The following is a 15,393-nucleotide window of genomic DNA, read 5'->3' as shown; positions in this document are numbered from 1 at the left end:
TTTAAGACCCCACTAAGATGTAGACTATAAGATTTATATGACTGATCAATGTTGAATTGGAAGGGATCTGAAAGAAAATGATCATGATCTAATCGCAGTAGCATCCCGGAATTTTCCTGGAGGGGCTGAGTAAAAGCAAAAATAACCTCATTTAAAATAGCCTGCGTCTTGCAGAGATTCAAACACAGCACCTACGAATATAAACCCACAACGTTACGGATATACCAAACCGATTGATGTTGGAGTGAAATAAACATATTGAAAATTAAGAATAATGTTGACAGTGTAAAATTTCTAATTTTACGTACTTTGTAAGGGAGATTTTCTATTTTAAGTGTAGGACTCTGATGTCATGCCGCCTTATAACAACGGTTAACTCATTTGATATTCCTGGATGCCGCTACTGGATGGAGTGTCACAGAAGAAGCAGAGGCCAGATCGTGTGGGTGGACCTGACGGCTGCTGAATCGACCGCCTGCACCCGGGAACCCGATTTCTTGCGATAAGAACATGTTAACATAAGCGAAGCAGTCCAAGAATTTGGAAGCGCTGTGTGGCAGAGTGGCGCCAATCACGCAGTTGAACTGACGTGGGCTTTCGGCACCCCAGAACTTCTAGATATTTGAAAGACGAAATTTCCTAGTAAATGTAGGGTTTAAAAAGTTGGTGCAGCTGTGTCTTTCATTACACAGAGTTTGAAAAACTGTTTTGAAATCCTAAGCATCTACGTAGTAACACTATATTTCCCTGGACATGGCCCATTAGTCTTATATTTCAATAAATAATATATATATATATCCGGTGATCAACCGCCTCTGTGGTCTAGTGGTCAGCATTCGATTCCCAGCGCTACTAGATTCTTCTTCTTCCGAGAAGTAGTGGGTCTGGAACTAGGTCCACTCAGGCTCGCGATGATAATCGAGGGGCTATTTCAAGGCAATAACGGCTCCGGTCTAAAGAACCGAAATTAACGGCCGTGGGGATTCGTTACGTTGACCACGAGACACTTTCGATCCGCAAAAGTTGGCACTAAATTTTTCCGACAAACGGCGGTCGCTCGGTCAGTATAGTTCGCTTGCGGACTATAATTAAGGAGTTTTCTTTTATTTTTTCTCCGGTGAGCACGACGCATCTAAGTCGACAACGATGTTTTATCCCTTGAAAGAAAGGTGCAGGTATGAATACCATGTACCGTTGCGTAGCACCAGAAACACTGTATATATTCTTCTTGTCCATGATGTGTATTTATGTTAACCGTCTTACAGTGCAAACAATTTCACCTTTCTCTTCACTTTTACACTACATGTTTCGGCACTAATGTGCCATCTTCAGGTGTGTCTCTATGCACGACAAACTACTGCACTGCATGCCATGACGTCTTCATTCTAAAATAACTAAAATGTATATTCGTCACGTATAACAATAAATTCTAAATACTAAAACCTTTCAAAATTCGTCATCCTTACGTCGTGTCTCAAATACGCGAACCACGCCAATCCTCCTCTGTGGGAGCACTCTTCCTACATTCATGTGTATATTGTGTTCTTTGTTGTGTCCTTCTCTTGTGACTGCGTGCGTATAACATTATATTCTTCTTGTTCTCCTGCTTCAGGCGTTAGGGGGAGTCGGGATAGCTCAGTCAGTATAGTAACGGGCTACTGGCTAGAAGACGCGGGTTATGTTCGCGGCAGTGCAAGATTTTTCCAGACCAGCTCTGATGCCCACCCAATTATCCAATGGATACCGAGGGCTCTTTCCAGAGGGGTTGGGGTAAAGCGACAGGGAAGTGAAACTGACATCTCACCTCCATCTAGTGCCGAATTGAAGAGTGGTGGAGCTATACCTCCACCTTCCCACATATCTTCATGGCATAGTGCTTAACTAATTAAACACAAGAACAACTTGACTTTCATTTTCAAGGATAGGCCCTCTGGCCTGTTCCATTTTCGATGAAAATGGGGTCCCCATCATCTCTTTTGTTACTAATTCCTTGAAACTGTAACCTTCTTAAGAAGTAACCAGTCGCTCAGCTACCCAAGAATTTCCTAAAATTGTACCGAGTCGTTGCCCAGCAACGGGTCTATATGTCATAATATTTCTATAAGATTCATTTTAATATTATCCTGTCGACTAAGTCTAGGTCTACCTAGTCGTCACTTTCCTTCTGTTATCATATGGTATATGGAGAATTCCGCGTTGTCTTGTAGGTGGTCTCCTACAAGACTTGTCGTGGTTGTTGTTGTGTGTCTGATGAAATGTTCATGCCCAATTATAAGAGCTGTGCTGAACAAATAAGAACAGTTTTGTTGAGGGATTCTCTTTAGGCAGGTGGCGTATATTGAAAGTTTATTGTCGCGTAGCATAGACTCGCTCTCATACGCTGACGGTGAAAGACACCGGCCAAAAGTATCGGCTGGCTTATACCTTGCAGAAGGACATCTAAGCTGTATTAGACACTTGTAAGAAGGGTAGTATCGAAAGGAACATAAGGAGAACTACGCAGGCCCTGTGTGATTGTGTAACGCCCGCAGAATGCTGGATAAAGTCTAAGGATAATTGACCAGTTCTTCGAAAACAAAGAATTATTGAAGCATTTGGGAAGGAAACAACTGAAAAGTACACTTTTATACATTATTAACAGGAGTTCAATTCAGGACAATTTGCTACCAGTTCAGAATCTTCTACAGACCCTTATTCTGTCTCCTACATACATCAAACCAACCGCCGTGAATATGTGCCTCAGACTGAAATAAATGTTAAATCTGAAATCTGGACAGTCCATGTTCGATTTTTCTTTTTCCTTTCGTGCAAGAGCCCCAATTTGGACCTTGGCGTACTTCCATGAAACTTTCCGTTTCACTTCGGTTTACTAGATCTTAGATTTTTGGTAGGACTCCTTGGGTGATCAGCTCATCGCAAGGCTTCTACTTGTACGCAAACACAGAATGGACGCATACACAAACACTAAGCATCCATGCCTTGTGTGAGATCAAACCCACGATCCCGGCTTCCGAGAGAGCGAAGACATTGCATACTTTAGACCGCTTGGCTACCGTGAGCGGGCCATGTTCGATTTTTTCTTGGCACTACAGCGCCAGTGGGCCTAGGCCTACCTCCATGAACTTCTCCGTTCACTTCGGTTTTTCTAGATCTTACACATTCGGTAGGACTCCTTGGGCGGGTGATCAGCTCGTCGCAAGTCCTCTACCTGTACACAAACACAGAAAAACGCACACACACACAAACTAAACATCCATGCCCTGAGTTGGATTCGAACCCACGATCCCGGTTTCCAAGCGAGCGAAGACAGTACATGGTTTAGACCGCTCGGCTACCGTGACCGGCCCATGTTCGATTACTCTGCATAATTCAAATGAATTAATAATGATAACAATTCTGAATATACAACCGACGTTACCTCCCCCCTCACGCTCCCAGAGCCCACAATGTAACATTGCATTATGCTGGAGGGCGGGGGAACACTGAAAAGCAGTGCAGGAGAAATGACTGCAGATGATGTAATTTAATGGGGATAGTCACGTTAACAGCCAATCGAAGCACGTATATAAAAATTCATATCCTATCTCAACGACATCACACTGAGCCTCCATTAAAAATGAAACTGTTCATGCTGTTTAGGAAAATAATCTTTGTTTATTATACATCATATAAAAAGGAAGGTAAGGTAAAGCTATCCCTGTAATAGGCCGTGAAGGACCATAGGGCTGTGAGACGCCGAGGCTCCCACATTTTCTCTAGACAATCGGCTCACAGATGGCGGTAAGGTTGTTAGCCTTACGCACCGGCCGCCCTTTACTCCCCAGGAAGATTCCTGGTACTCATTTCTGTTAGAGGCTGAGTCGACCCCAGGAACACAGTGCGGCTGGAAGGATTAGGTCAACTGAAAAAATCTACTCCATTTTCTTTCTTGTCTTTAGAATACCAGACAATGGAAGAGGCACCAAAACCCAGTAATCCTAGGTGTTTACACCATCGTCAGACCCATTTAAAATCTACAGTAGTTCCGAAATTCTTCTATCCTGGGGCTCCTTTAATATGAACATAAATTTTGAGGTCCTTAAAATGTATTACAGTGAATTATAATAATATTTTGCAATTCAAGAATAAATGACTAATGAATCTTGATTATATATACAATAACTTGCTTATTAAACTTAAGCGAGCACCTTTGTTAAAAATTACTGTTTTTAACGCCCTTGGGATAAAAAAATAAGGTCAGCTTGGGGCCATGTTTCCACTTACGGAAACGTCGATTTAAAAGATTAAATAATTAAGGATGTATCTCACCCGTTCTACCTTGTGACGTTGTTGTTTTCTGACGACGAAATCATCTCTGGAGAATATCTTCTTTTTCGTAACTGCTCCCAGAGTCATACACATCTCAGATTAATTTACAACTCATTCACTTCTACTGTTCTCTTTGATTAAGGTCATATGTAAAATGGAAGTGAGATTCTAACGGGAGTGACTATGAAGTTCCTCCTGAGATGTGACGCCGTAAAATCTGGCACAAGTACAAGTACTCTATATCTAGTTTTCCGACGAATATATCGCCCAAACTTCAGGTTCAAATTAGTAAGCCAAGCATGCATACACCAAGAAACAGCAATTTGTAACTTCGTATAACTTATATACTTTTGATACAACAGTTTTACTAAATATCACATCACGACTATTGCCTTTCAGCCCAATTATTGCACAAACTTATCTGATATTCCTCCAATTCCATTAGTCCAGATTCACACGTAGTCCACAGCAAACGAAACTGGCACAGTGAAAGTGCATGTACCCTCCATATGATCACTGGACACTGGACAGGTATGAGAATACCCAAGTGAAAGCACAGCTAACGAGGACAACAGGTGACTGTGTGTTGAGCAAATGCAGAACATCTTCAGTCAAATGGTTCCTAAAGTTACATACCGCAATACTGATCATTTCCGTAACTGTATTAAATTTATAACAAAACGCAATATGTCATTGAATATAAAGATGCTCATCCGATAAACTTCATTCATTCATCAGTAATCTGTCATACGACAGGTCCACAGTCTCTTCCAAAACAGTTCCTCCATTTGATGCGATCTAGAGTTTTCTCTTTCAAATAAAAATTCCTCGTCTTCTGGCCGCATACATGGTATCTCTGTTTTTGGAAAGAGACTATCCAGTAAATTGATAATGTGGTAGTTTTTCCATTTGCTTTCCACATCGCAGTACAACAGCCGTTCAAACCACTCTGGTCACGCCTGATGCTATACGAACTAGAACCGTCTCGAGCTTCATTCGCTCTGTGCTTCAAGTCGCTGCTGATGACGCTGCTTCCGGCATCAGTTTTTGGTTTTGGTGTCTCTCTTCGTCTGATGCTTCAATATTATAATAATATTTTATCGTAAAACAATACAAACATCTGTAGCTTTATCTAAAGGGCCAATCTGCGTAAGAGTCTTCAATCCCTTCACAGATAATAAAAACGGATCCCTTTTCCAAAACATCTTGTAGATCTGCAGGACATTGTCCGTCCAACATACTATAGAATTATAAGAATCTCTTTAACTAAGTAACCAAATGGCTTATTTATGAATGAATTCAAGAATATATTTATTCCGTTATTAACGGTGTTATGGCAAGAAAAGAAATATAAGATTTACATTGTTATGACTGTAGGAATTGAAATATATAATAAACGCCTCCACGACTTGGGTACGTTCTTATAGTGAACGGGAGAGCTGGCGTCTAGATACTGAGAGTTCCCACGAATGTGTTGAATAAGCAGTCTCGGACAGTCGACAAGGGGTTATCCAACTGCCTTCTAATTATTTGTGCGCATAACTGTACATAACCTCAAAGAATATGAGCATGTTATTGTTTTAGAACGACCTAAAAACGGAAAATAATATATGAGGTTTATTTTACAAATCTTTCAGTACCTAGGATGTTTAATGTCGGACTACTGTATTGGAAAACATTTGAAAGGAAGTGGCTGTGACCTACCCGAGGTAGAATCCCCCCAAAAATTCCTGAAGGGACTGAGAGAAACCATGAAAACTTCAGTCATGACAGCCGGTGTCACCTCTACACCAACCTGCTGGTAAAACGCACAAAATATTTGAAACTTGGAATTTCAGGAGTGTCTGTAAGGCAGCGGCACTGAGCATGGCAGCAAAAATATTAGCGAAGTGTTTTACGTTTATTTGGGATACAAGAAGACAGAGAAGACAAAAGTTTAGAACTGACATGCGATTATTATATTTGTATGTAATACAGACGAAAAGTTAAAAAAAAAAATGCACAATTTTATTCAGGAAACCCGAAGCAAACAGATCTCGTCTGAGACACAAAAGCAGGTTGGAGTGTAATAAAACAACGGATCTTAAGATAAAACTCGTGGGGGGTGTGACCTAGATTCAAGTAGCACAGGATAGGGCCCAATTGCAGGCTCTTTTGCACATGGTAATGTAGTTCCCAATTCTATATAAGCATCTAAGCAACTAGAAGCATTTCAAGGACTCTTCTCTATAGGATTTGGAATTAGTAGATCCCTATAAGGGGTTGGCTGCACTGGTATTTTATTTACTGTGTGCCTGGTAGACGTCCCTTGAAATGTCCCAATTCCCAATTCGAAAGTATCAAATCGTATTGTGACATACGGGCAGTTTCTGTAACAACAGAGGAATTTCCGTAAACATTCTCGCGGCAACGAATACAGGCAACAACAGAATAACTGCAGTTTCTAGGCGACTGCCGGTAAACACCTTCCCCCTTTTTGAACGTGACAACAATAAGGAATCTATTTTACTAAGATACGCGCTAGTTGCTAGGTGACGCAACTATGCTGAATACAAGATATTTTCTATGCGGTCCGTGCTGTAGCTATATAACGAGCTCTGTGAGCTGTAGGATTTGAGCAGTAAAATACGGCGAGGAGACCCGCGAGAATTGGACCCAAGAATGACTGCATTGGAGAGGGCCAACAGCAATTGTATATTGCAGGCCCGTCCTCTTATTAGAGAGAGCGTCCCACAGCAACAAACCCGCAGATCTCTGACAGTAATAAAAATCTGGTCGTAAGCCCCAGAGGAGTGCTTTATTCCAAGACACACTGGCCGACTGACCGTCGGTCGTAACATAAATTTGACTTTGACTTAGGATTGGAGCGAATTGGGACTAGCAGTTGCGAGTCAGTTCCCGGTAGGAGATAGCCACGGGAAGTTCGTAGTTGAAGAAGAATTAGAAGTCGGCCTGTGAGGATTTAAGGTATGATTTTAAGGCTTTATATGTGCTGTAGTGCAGCGATGCATGGAGTGTGACAGTTATAGTTCCTGTTTTAAAATCCCTTGCCAGGAAACGGATAAAGAAAATTTTGAAGAGAAATAGCCATTGTTTAGATCTGTTACCTAGCAACGACTAGTGGAAGCAGATATAGAACAATTTATTTATGTGTTATAAATACAGTATTCTTGGAAGTGTTATAATTATTTGTAGTTACAATTAGTGAATATCCAATAAACCGATTCGTCAATCCACCCCGCGTCTAAAGTCACAAATACACATGACAATATTATAATTTGAGGTTATATAACCAATTGATACAGTATTGTAAAATAAGCGAGTCCCGATATTCTCTCCCTATGTCTGTAGCATTTTTTCTACTATCAATTTACTCACCTATCCTGAAGTTGGAGGCAGTATGTTCCTTCTAAACGTTGGTAGATATCTACCAGACTACACGGGGTCACATTCTAGGAGACGGTAATCTTCAAGTCAAAGTGTAAATCATCCATGATCACATTTCTAGAAGTGCGCTATGACGGTGCCTACAGCATCCCTTGGGTATACTGATGAGGTGACGTCATAACGTGCACAAATTTTCTGAATATACTGGAGCCACTTCCAGGAACCAGAATAAAAACAAAATATTTCTAGTGAGATATTTTTTACTTTTTATGAACGAAAGGACATTTGGAACATCCACATGTAAATAAGAGGCAGCTTCTGCAGACTCGGGGAAAAGCAACACTCATCTCTGGAAAGCCGGAAGAATGTGAACTATTTCTACGTTCCTAGGATGGGGGACGGGAGGGGGGGCAGGAAAGACGATTTTGTGGATCAACAAAAGGGAAGGGAAAGGAATACGGGGGGGAAGGAAGGAAGGAGATAGAAATAGGAAATATACAGAGGAATGGAAGAACGGGAATGAGAGAATTGTTTCGATGTGAAAGTTTTGAAAGAAAGGAGAAGAAGAATGGTGATAGCACGCTTATATAAAGAAATGGTAAAAAGATAAAAATACGAAAAGGGACAAAGGAAAACAAATTGCAACGGATTTGATCAACGTGTTGTCAAGCAACAGCTCTGCAAACACGATTCAACACGCAACAATAGACGAGGTTGTGTTGCGCCGAGCAAAATTAAGAACGGGATTTTCTGTGACCAGTTGCTAGGTTACGCAACAGTTCTTACAACAGAACTGTGTTTTCTGTGTGGTCCGTGCCTCTGCTATATAACGAGATTCCAAGGACAACACATAAATGTTCTCGTGTGGAGGCGGGGTCGAATACCTCCACTGTGACCCTGCGAGTTGTAGGAGGCGACGAAAAGGGAAGTCTCAAATCTGAGGCAGTACAATACGGTCGCGAGTCCCAAGGGACTCGGACCCGAGAAAGACTGCGCTGGCAAGGACCAGTAGCATGTAAAAAAGACAGACCTGTCCTCTCGTCAGAGAGGGCGCCCCACAAAACAAAAAAAAACCGTAACGTTCAAGAGTAATAAATATCTGGTTATGAGCCCCAGGCGGGGCTCGACACCAAGACTTACTGCCTGACTGACCGTCAGTCGCAATGTGACTTGGACTTGGAACACATAAATGTACCCGTGTGGAGGTGGCGTCGAATACCTCCACCGTGACCCTGAGAGGCAACGAAAAGGGATGTCTCAATTCCGAGACGGTAAAATATGGTCGCAAGTCCCAAGGGACTCGGACCCGAGAAACGCTGCGTTGACAAGCGTCAGCACCATATACAAAAGATAGAACCGCCCTTTCGTCGGAGAGGGCGCCCCACAAAAACAAGACCGTAAGTGTCAAACAGTAATAAATATCTGGTCATGAGCTCGACACCAAGACTTACTGACTGACTGTCAGTCGCAATATGACTTTAGCTTTGAACACATAAATGACACGCCTAGGCATCATACTACAAACAATAAATTAATTAAATTGATCAATTAGTAATGAATAACTATCTTCATCACCTTCCTAACTCATATGTTCTTTTTATTGCTAGTGGGGTGGGACTGAGTCCCTTTTACTGCGGCCACTTCTGGCCTGTTGTACCAGCCCCAGATGAAAGGTGAAGCTGATTGTGGAGAAATTGGTGGAATGAAGATTGGCAGGGGAAACCGAAGTACTGGGAGAAAACCAGCCCCAGTGCCACTTTGTCCACCACAAATTCCACTTGACCAGACCCGGGATCGAACCCGGGTCGCCGCGGTGGGAAGCCAGCGACTAACCGCTTGAGCTTCGGCGAGGCCTCAACGCACATGTTACTACCGAGCAAGTTGGCTCCATCGGCAATGCTTCTACTTTATGCTTTGGAGGTTCTCAGTCCGAATTTCGGCACCGACATCGACTCTTCTGACACTGTTCATGGTTTTCTTGTCCCTCTAAATTAGAGCACAACCGTTTCCTCCCACTTTCTTCATAATTCACTTTTCACTTTATTTGGCTCATTCTGCTCCGTCTCACTAACAACAGTATAAAATGACTTGCAATTCCATCCAGTGTGATTAATCTATTAAATTTGTTTTTCAGTAATTAATATCCTCACCACATTTCGGTCTGATTGACCATCTTCAGAAGGACACGATCAACATTTAAGAAACCATTATTACACTGCCACTGATATATAAAAGTTATTATTTGTAACTACATTAAGTACATATTGTGACGTGTTGCGCTATGGAGGACAGCGGTGACGTAACACGGGATGCCGCCGTTGCTACTCAGCAGTAAACAACTCCCGACAGTGTTGCTAGGCTGTCGGCAAACACGGCATCAGACAACAGTGGTGCCTATTACATAAGTGTTTTCTGTGTTGTCTGTAACGGGGCTAAATAAGGAGCAGCGAAGACTATTCAAGTGAGTCAAGAGTTAGCCAGGCAGTCAACCAGTCAGTTGTAGTCTAGCATTTGCGGCCAAGTAATTGTAATACTGCAGATAGCAGTAGCTGTGAGATTGTAAACTGTGTAATTTTACGAGCGAATGTGAAATAGAATTCGATATATCCAATATGGCGTGAAGTTATTTGTCGCGTATACACCCAACACGTGACAATTTGGTGTCAGAAGTGGGATCAGTGACTAAACACTGTTGCGTATACACCCAACACGTGACAATATAGTGGTTGGAAGAATTATAAGTTATTACAATTAATCTATTTTCACAGTAAAGTAATTAAAAGTAGAATTATAAAATTTTTTGTTAATATTAGAACCAGTGGACTGGATCACATTGTGCAGAATTGCAAGTCATTTTATACAATTTTCCACTGTAAACCAATCGTTCTATGCTATATAGTCCTAGTTACTGACACCATCACTACATAAAGTACAAATAAATAATAAGCAGGAATATATGATATTTGGAGCATAAGAATAACATGGTTCATTGTACTGTCCATGATGATATGGGGTAAAAGAATGTGGGGCATTACAAATCGGCTTCAGGTTAGCAAACAAAACCGAATGTATCCACCTTAGGTAGGAGATTGTGGAGATCAGATCACACCAAAATTGAATATTTAGTATGACAATTATTGTATCAACACTGATACATATATATTGATATTTACAAAATATGATAAAATGAGTGTACTGGGATGGAAAGATTATTTCTGTGGGGTAATTTTATGAATGCAAGTGGGCTTTGCATTCCTTTGTCATCTTTTGAATCATTCATTTCACATCTGCTTGTGTTCATATATGCCTAAAAATTCACGTGCCTAGTAACATAACCTTATCATCATATAGATCGCTTATGTTCATTAAAACTGGTTCTTGATTGCCCTTTCAGTCTAAAGATATATAATATAATATATAATGCAAAAGACAGGACTCCATATTGAATGACTTCTCCAGTTCTTCAGTTCCCTACATTAGTGCATGTTAGATTGCTTTACCTTGTTACTTGATGTAATTAATATGGAAGAGCTTTAGCTATTCTGTGTCTTTCAAGCTTTCTGGATTCATTTTTCATACTTCTGAGATTTGTATATTTTAACATTTCAGAATATTTTAGTACATGGTTCAAGCTTCAGGTAGTTTATGGCAAGCAATAATAACAAAAAAGCAAGTCATTGTGGGATAAAGTAGTATTTGATTATAAAACCACAAAGTGTATTAAATTCTTCTGCATGGCAGGAAAAAGAATTGCTTCTATTTATCATTCTATCCATTAGATACATGCTGAGAGAATACTAAATATTAAGGGAATTTTATGTTCATAGGTTTAATTTTAGAATGATGGAATCAAATCTGTGTGTCTATCCATCAACCTGAGTTTTACTTTCTATTACCATTTCCGGATACCAACAGTCAATACTGATGACTTAAAGAGGTTTTTAGAGACTTAAAATATCTGCGTTATATTGTTGATTCACTTATAAGATATTCCACTTCCGTCTAGTCTTGACGTAATAACACTTCCATAAGTTACTCTGATAAAGTATTAGGCTTACCCATAAAAGCTTTCAGTAACTTTATTTTTTAAAGCTATTTGCTGTCATTATAAAGTTAAATAGATCCTCAGAATATACTTGAGGTTGCTCCTAAGGTATCCAAACTCTTCTTTTGTTAATGAATTTCTAGCGTTTTGAATACAGGTAGTTATCAAAATAAATTTACATTTTTTAGAATATACTACTTTGTATAATTAAAATGAAATAATTATATTTCACCATTTCAAATTAAGCTTTCCACAATTTTGTCAATTATAATTGCCAAAAAATTCATACCTCCCTCTCGAGAGCACTTAAATTAGAGATCTTTACTGATGAACCTTTTTATTTTGATGTGCTTCTTGCTTAATTATTACTAAAGCCTAATGTAACATGTTTTAGATCTATATGGTTTCCTTACATGTGATTATGCTGTGAGCTGTATGGGATAAAAGGTATTTCATAGCTATCATATAGGGAGTGCACAACCACAGGGAATCTGGCACGCATCGCAGGAGCCATGGACAAATTAGGCTTGAAGGTATACACTCCGCACAGTGGATGTTCCATCAGTATGAACTGCTATCATGAGTGTCCTTCACAAAAAATATATGAATATATATATTCATGTCATTTATTTAAGTTTATTGGCTTTAAACGAAACCTCAACATAAACTTCACAAAATAGATCCATTTCCTCTTATTTGTTTCTTATTTTACAAGGAAAAATGTTTCAGCAGGTACAACCGAGAGACCATAATGTAGGCAAATAATAACTCATGTCTACTCTTTGTTCTTGCGAGTGTATTCTGCTTCAGCTCCCTGCTGCAGCAGCAGGATATTGCAAGAGACAGACAGGAATACCAATGTTATATTCAACATGTTGTTATTAATTTTATATGTAACGGAAGATCAATCGATATAATGAAGGAAAAGAGAACACATCCCTGAAGTATACATGTACAGAGAAAAGAAACACAGGGTTTATAACATCCAACAACAATAATAACAATAACAACGATCATAACGAAAGGAGTGTTGGATGAGAAGCGACAGCTTCCCAATGTTTTAGCCAGCCTACTGACAGACAGACACGACGTGTTGTGATGTATATCAAACTGCACCAACACGCCACGTCTGTGCCAAAGAGAATATTTAATTCCCATATAGTTTTGACGGACATACTAAATAACAACACAGATATATGTATATATTATGCGTAATCATTATAATGATATAATAGAGGAACACTCGTTTGTAACAAAGCTGGATTTACTTGATTCGGCCACGCATTATTCTTCTGAGCATGCGCATCAGTGCTGAGAGATCTCCATCTTGGTACAGCGATCAATGTCAAGTCATAATAAACATACATTATAATTACACTCAGCACATACATACATGTTCGGAGTCAATCTAAAGTTACTGCTCACATTCATGCTTCAGTTTGTACTGAAGCTACACAGCACAAAGGGACTGAGTTCGGATTATTTTATTCAGGGGGGAAGGGCTCTTTGGTTTATATATTTTTACCTCTACAAGTTGTTATGTGATACAAGTAAGGCTCACTGCGTGAAATGTGCAACTGACATCATATCAGTCTAAATCTTGGTGGAATCAAGACCAGTTTTGTACAGTATTTTTTAACTCATATACCTGTAATGATGAAATGGATGGATTTTCAGAAAGAGATTTTAATTTTCAGTACTGGATTCGAGAGTAAACTGGGTGTCAGTTGTAGGTTGAGGATGTTCAGCCAAAGAGAGTGGGTATTTGGAGAATAAAGTGTGGGAGTGGCTGTGGTATTCCCTTCTGCAACTAGTTCTAAATTGGCTGAATAAACTGGGAAAACAGTAAAATGTTGACTTTAACATTACTGGCTGAGGCATTTATTATTATGTTCCACTTTCGAGGGCACGAACATTCTATAGATATGATTCTCACATACATAATTAATAATAATATTATTATAGTAAAATATACACATGTACAATATTTATTATGAAGCTCCCCACACGAATGGGAGCTCACAAATTCCCCATTTTTTATTATTTGTTATTTTAGTTTATTTATTTATTTAAAAGTTAGGCTGATTGTTTCTGTTTCCATTAAAACAATGATGAATGATAGAATAAAAATAATGACTTTGAAAAGAAAAAGATGGATACACAGGGCGAAACAGGGACAGGATTGAGACTCAATATGGATTGACACAAACAGAAAGACAAGAATGAAAGAATTACAAAGACCAAACCAGCATACTACAATTGTGGCTCTCTACAATATCTCTATCATTGAAACACAAGTGGAAACCACAAAGAAACATCCAATACTTCTTCCAACACAGATATTTAGTTTTTATTTTTGTTTTTATTTCAATTGAAAAAAATCCACAAAGTGCAACGTGCGTAGGCTACTATATAAATAACAAGTGTGGCAGGATTGATATCGTATCACAATGTTGCAGTGCTTCAACGTGCTTAGAATATAGCTAAAATGTGCTATGTAACATGAATATAAAAAGAACATTTCTTGTTTTTAGATTGGTGTGTGTATGTGTAGAATGAGTGAGTGTGCATATTCATCTTCCAAAATCGTTTTTAATTCGGTGCATTAAGAAGGAAACTCAAAACAAAAGTGAAAGGAAGGACAATCAAAGCTCAACATGTATGTTATGGGTGTATGCTGGTTCTTGAAATGGATCAGAGGGCTGTTGGTCTAATCTTCTCAGCTCAGGTGGGGAAAGGGGTAAGGTAAGGTAAGGGGAATTGATTTTGGTTTGGAAACTAGGTCTCTGTCTTTCTGAATCTATAAGAAATGTAGTTCTCTCCCAGCTTCTTCTAGGATTGAACAAATAAAACATGGGCGCCTGCACAATGTATCACCCACCGACCTGAGAATAACTTGTTTAAACATGCACAATTTGTCATTGAAAATATAGATAGAGGACATACTCGAGCTTGTTGTCAATGATTTTTTTTTTGCAGTTTTAGTCCTTTAGTGACCAACTGAGGATGACAAGCAAAGAGAAATACAAGCAATGTACACATATGGTGATTCTGAGCAACAATGGTGACAACCTCCATTATCGCATATATATTTTATTATGCCTGCCTGAATTTAAGGGCAGGAGCATTTAAGTCCTTAAGTCCTCTATTTTCTCTTTATTGTAGGCCAGTTGTTTTTAAAATAATATTTCTTTAAAAAGTCCACTGTTAAACATTCAAGACGTCACCAATGCTGATGAGCATGACAACTTGTAAATGCTATGTCTTACATTAAATCAAATATCTCTTTGACCAAGAACAAACCCACAAGTCCAGCGAGCAAAGTAAGTGCAATATATGAACTACAGCACAAGAGAATAAATTACAGGACTCATTTTTAGCAGTACACATATTTCAATCATTAAATAATGATTCCTTCTGGTGATAGTTCTATATTCTGTGGAACTTTCCGTTGGTTTGTATTGTTTGGTTTGTACTTGCCCTTGAAGAGGTTAAAATTGTGTGGTATATTCCTAATTACTTTAAATATAAATAAACATAAAAATTGTGAAATTTCCTGCTCCATCATTCCCAGTACATACTTTGTTGTACATGTATTCTTTTTGCGAAAGTCACTTACCTAGACACAGTTTGGAGTCATGGCAATTTGGAAT

This window comes from Cryptotermes secundus, unplaced genomic scaffold (assembly GCF_002891405.2).
Source record: "Cryptotermes secundus unplaced genomic scaffold, Csec_1.0 scaffold1137, whole genome shotgun sequence".
NCBI lineage: Eukaryota > Metazoa > Arthropoda > Insecta > Blattodea > Kalotermitidae > Cryptotermes > Cryptotermes secundus.
Note: the sequence above shows the minus strand (reverse complement) of the source record.